The sequence below is a fragment of the Colias croceus genome, chromosome 23, assembly GCF_905220415.1.
Source record: "Colias croceus chromosome 23, ilColCroc2.1".
Taxonomy (NCBI): Eukaryota; Metazoa; Arthropoda; class Insecta; order Lepidoptera; family Pieridae; genus Colias; species Colias croceus.
Window position 1 is genome coordinate 394,591 of NC_059559.1, and position 5,927 is coordinate 400,517.

Consider the following 5,927-nt stretch of genomic DNA (forward strand, 5'->3'; position numbering starts at 1 on the left):
AGCAAAACGCAGGATGCGAATAAAATAACTAGATGACCCCATAAAAACTGTGGGGTCCTCCAGGGACCCTCTCGTAGTTGCGAGAGGCGAGAGAAATCAGAGTGGGGGGGCCTAGCCCCGGTACTCTTTCCCCACATCAGTCGATGGTGTGAGCGAAGGCTCCGAAGGTTGCGTCATGGCATTCCAGTTGCTCCCGCGCTACAAGAAGAAACTAAGGAAATAACTCCGCTCCGGCTTGGCACCCTGGCCCTCTGCGTATGAAGAAATAATTGTTTGTATTATTTACAAACCCCCCCGCCACTACAGTCCACTTGAGAGGGCCTGCCGCCAACAATTATATTATCATATAATATATTCATAATTTATTTATAATATGTTACACTGATTAAATATACTTCTCATAAAAAAAAACACCTCAAAGTTTATGTTTTCATAAGTATTATCCGAAAAATGTGTATATTTGTTGAATAAATGTTAATCATCATTTAATAGTGAGTTAATAGTACGAGGTTTTTAAATCCTCAAGTTAATGTTCTGTGTCGATATTAAGTTCATATACATAAATGTACAGTGTGTAGGTGTTTCTAATTAAACGTCCACCCACTGTATATAAAATACTAGCGGTCCGCCCCGGCTTCGCCCGTGGTTCATATTTCGCAATAAAAAGTAGCCTATGTTCTTTCTCAAGGTCTAAAGATTGTCTGTGCCAAATTTCATCAAAATTGGTCCAGTAGTTTATGCGTGAAAACCATACATACATACAAACCTTTCCTCTTTATAATATTAGTATAGATATAAAACAATAAAAATAAAGTGTTTCCATTTTTTTGATGAGAAGTATACATTTAAATAATAAACAACTAGACTATCAGTCGCTTATAAAAAAGCTCATCAAAACCACGCGTTGTTGTATAACCATTCATTAAAATTAACACCTTATTTCGATTAAGTAATGATCAAAATCTATTGTCTACCTTCTATTAAAAACACTACCTTATACAGGGTAACGATTACCGTTAGTGTGCGCAGGCGATTATTCCGTAACTATTGCAGATATCAAAAACCTTTAAATTGATATCGACTATATTTACCTAATGAATAAAATGACAATAATAACTTTTTACAAATATGACGAGAAATATCTGAAAATTTAACATTTACTCAATAGGTTAAGTACTTTCGTCTTTTTTGTTTTTTTTTTATATCTGCTATAGTTACGGAAAAATCAAGTGCGCACACTTAACGATTACACCCTGTAAAAACGTAGCATTTTTATACATATGTACCTAGTGACATATTATACTAAATTAAAATGTACCTAGACATATTACAATTTAATATTGACATGATTTTAAAAGAGCAACTATAATTTCTTGTCGGTTCTTATCTGTAGAAACTGCTTTCCGAATCGATGGTTATTGTTAAAAATATGTTATAAGTACTTCTAGAAGTCTACTTGAATAAATAAATGTAAGTTTTTAAGCTATTGCATAGCTTCTATCGCGGGCCTTGAGCGCGGGGACCGAATCGAGAAATTCCGTAACGAAAAAACCTCACGCTCCCCACTCCGACGGGCGGAGGTGTGGCTTGAAGGCATAGCATGCAATAGCGCAACCGCGGCAGTTCCCGAATGACACACGTCGTTTTTTTATACTAGTTGGAACGAAAACGTTCTGTCTTACTCTTATCACTAAGCCGTATGAAAAATAAATGATGGCCGATTCTCAGATCTACCGGCCATACAAAATTCCATGAGAACCGGTCCAGCCTTTCCGAAGAAGTATGGTAACTAACATTGTGACATTTCATATATATAGAGATCAACTCAACTCCCATGTTTATTTTTTCTTCTTATTTCACAATCTGGAACTGCAGCCACCAACTCCAAACCGCATCAGTTACAGCACAGCATCTGAAAATATATCAAAGTAAATTTTAAATAAGTTGTTTGTGTGTGATTTTTAAAACAACTGAATACGAATTACAGAAAATTATCTTATTCAAAGAACATGAAAATCCATACTAATATTATAAATGCGAAAGTAACTCTGTCTGTCTGTCTGTTACTCAATCACGCCTAAACTACTGAACCAATTTGCATGAAATTTGGTATGGAGATATTTTGATACCCGAGAAAGGACTAAGGCTATTTATTGCGAAATATGTACCACGAGCAAAGCCGCGGGGCGCACCGCTAGTTTCAAATAATTTTTAACTCAATGGTACAGATAGAATGTACTGTCAATTCAAATACATAATATTATTATATAAGGGTTGCCTGGAAGAGATTGCTTGTGAGCGATAAATAGTATGTATGTACTGTGTGTTTTGATAGTATCAAATTATAGAATAGTTTATTTCTGATTGGTACAATAAAGAATAAATAAATTAATATTTATAAGCATTTTAATTTTGAATCTATACTAATATTATAAAGCTGAAGAGTTTGTTTATTCGTTTGTTTGAACGCGCTCATCTCGGTAATTACTGGTCCGATTTGAAAAATTCTTTCGGAGTTAGATAGCCCATTTATCGAGGAAGGCTATATATCATCTCGCTAAGACCAAAAGGAGCGGAGCAATGCGGGTGAAACCGCGCGGAGTAGCTAGTACAAGATATAACTAAAAATTAAAACTCATGCCTTCAGTTTTTACAGCAGAATATTTGACTAATTTTGAATATTATTTATTTGTTGCTTTCCGATTTCAGCTTCACTTACGTTACTTTTTTATTTTTTGGTTCACAACTTTGAATTGACTCAAACAGGCTTAAAACTATCTAAAAAGAAAACGCATTTGCGGTGTAATTCCTAATTTAGTGAGCATATTGTGCATAGTGTTAGTGAAGCAACTTAAACCATATTATTTAGATTTCTATGACAAACTAACAGATATAAGACAAAATAAATTTTAAACTTTTAACTTCAATATAACATTAATCAAGTAACAGTAATTTCACTCAACACAGAGTAAATTATAAAAAAAAATAGTTTAGTTTAGAATTTGAGAAGATATCGAAATTAGACCAAATACCATTTTTGTTATAGAAAACCCGCAAAAGATCCTGTTCCTGTAGGCTTCCCACAATATATCCTACTAGCATTCCGCCCGTAGCTTCGCCCGCGTTTTCAAAGGAAAACCAGCATAGTTCCCGTTCTCGTGGGGTTTCCGGGATAAAATCTATCCTATGTGTTAATCCAAGTTACCCTCTACATGTGTGCTAAATTTTATTATAATCAGTTCAGTAGTATTTGCGTGAAAGAATAACAAACATACACACATCCATCCTCACAATCCTATGTCTTTTCTTTTCAGTTTTCAAACTATCTTTTTACCAAATTTTATTCAAATCGGTTCAGTTGTTTTGGGCGAAGAGGTAGGCTGACCGACAGGGAGACAAGACAGACACAGTTTATTTCACGTTCAAAATATTAATTACTAGCTGCACCCCGCGGTTTCACCCGCGTGGGCCGTGACTCCGCTCCTGTTGGTCTTAGCGTGATGATATATAGCCTGTAGCCTTCCTCGATAAATGGGCTATCTAACACCGAAAGAATTTTTCAAATAAAACCAGTAGTTTCTGATATAAGTGCGTTTAAACAAACAAACAAACTCTTCAGCTTTATAATATTAAGTATTATACTATACTATAATATTTAAGAATATACTATTTATTATACTATTATAATTATATTTAAAAAAAAATATTTCTGCTGTCCATGTGTTTGTCCTTGAGCTCCTAAACTACTGAATCGATTTAAATGATATTTTATTTGCTAAAAATGTTCAAATATTTACCTGAAGTGCTGCCGAGGTCCAGTGTTCAGTTCAAACTATTTCTTCAGAGCAGTCGCTGCTGGGATACTTTCATCTGAAACCAACAGTATTAAATTTTAAATTTGACCGACCGGTTGGCTTGGTTGGTAGTGGCCCTGCCTTCCAAGCCAGAGGTAGTGGGTTCGATTCCCGACCAGCAAATATTTCTGTGATGAACATAGATGTTTGCTCTGTGTCTGGGTGTTAATCCTACTAATATTATAAATGCGAAAGTTTGTATGGATGTATGTTACTCTTTCACGTAAAAACTACTGAACCGATTACAATGAAATTTAGCACACATATAAAGGGTAACTTGGATTAACACATAGGATAGTTTTTATCCCGGAAATCCCACGGGAACGGGAACTATGCGGGTTTTCCTTTGAAAACGCGGGCGAAGCCGCGGGCGGAAATCTAGTTATCTATATAAGTATTTATTTAAAATTATATATGTATGTTTATCAGCCATCTGGTTTCCATAACACAAGCGAAAGCTTAGTATGGGATCAGACTGTGCCGTGTGTGTCCTTAAATATTTATTTTTATTAATTAAATTGTGAGCGACCTAATAATGTAAAGAGGAGTAAAAGAATATGAATATAACTAGCTGTGCCCCGCGGTTTCACCCGCGTGGCTCCGCTTCTGTTGGTCTTAGCGTGATGATATATAGCCTATAGCCATCCTCGATAAATGGTCTATCTAACACCGAAAGAATCTATCAACTCAGACCAGTTGCAGTAGTTTCTGAGATTCACACAACAAACAAACAGACTCTTCAGCTTTATAATATAAGTAAAGATAATTTTAACATCTGTTTCACTGATCGATTATCTAATGATGACATGCAGACGATAGCCTTCTGTGATTTGTCCCGCCAGACCGAGACATTTTTTGGATGGGTAACTTTCTTAGCATTTGCCCCTTACCTTTTTTTTATTTTTATATCAGAGCAAGCAAAGGAGCAGGTGGGCCATCTGATGTTGATGGTCACCACCGCCCATAAACACTTGTAACACTAGAAGTGTCTTTGCTTTGCCGGCCTTTATGGACAAATAAGCTCTCTTCTTGAAGGCCCCAATGTCGTAGTTGTTCGGGAACATCGCAAATCGTTCCGCAGTTTCACAATACGAAGGAAAGAAGTTGCGGGTGAAGCGGTGGAGACCATCCAAATAGTGCGGATGGAACTGGTTTTTCAGCGTGTGCTCCGGTGGTGGAACTGTGCGGCTGGTAAAAGCAAAAGCTTATTAATAAATAATAATAATAAATATTTCAGGACAATTTTCACACACGGCACGATCTGATCCCATACTAAGCTTTCGCTTGTGTTATGGAAACCAGATGGCTGATAAACATACATATATATATATCTTAATATATATAAATCTCGTGTCACAATGTTTGTCCTCAATGGACTCCTAAACCGCTAAACCGATTATAATAAAATTCGCACATCATATGCAGTTCGATCCAACTTGAGAGATAGGATAGTTTAAATCTCAAATCGTTTTAGAGAAAGCGGGCGAAGCCGCGGGCGGTAAGCTAGTATGTATATGTCGTGGTCATATCGTAGATTTGATCATTTCATGATATGAGTGGCCATTTCACGAAATGGTCGCATATCGTGAAATGGCCAACATAGTTTGATCAGATCGTTAAATCGTCAACGTTTCACGATTTGGTCATCCACATTTGGCCAGATCGTATAAAATATAAAGAGTCCATAAAATATTAAAAAATTTCAGAATAACTATATTCTAAAAACTTGTTTAATGTCATTTAAGTTAGTGCCGCGGCAGCGGCCGGCGAATGCCAGAAGCGAATCGTTTTTGCAATAGAAAACAGTTAGGTTAGGTTAGGTTACACTTTGATAAACAACGCACGAGCCGAGCGAGCAAAGCGAGCGTGCCGCGGCAGCGGCCGGCGAGTGCCAGAAGCGGATCGCTTTTTAAAAAACAAACAATTATAATAATATAGTAGTAGTTTCTTAAATTATTTTATTTAAGTCGCATTTTTTCTTAAATACATATAAGATATCCACATTTTCCATAGTACTCGTACCTCTTCTTCGTAAATTCTTTGCTATGACTTTCTTCATAATATTGTTATTAA

General features: G+C 36.2%; 1 long non-coding RNA gene across 1 annotated transcript; it reads right to left on the reverse strand.

Annotated features, from left to right (window-relative positions):
• Positions 1–1,598: 1,598 nt before the first annotated feature.
• Positions 1,599–4,796, reverse strand: LOC123702102. The gene is made up of 3 exons (XR_006752812.1): positions 4,745–4,796; positions 3,798–3,870; positions 1,599–1,912 (listed from the first exon to the last, which is right to left on the reverse strand). It is a non-coding gene; the product is annotated as an uncharacterized LOC123702102 (long non-coding RNA).
• Positions 4,797–5,927: the final 1,131 nt, after the last annotated feature.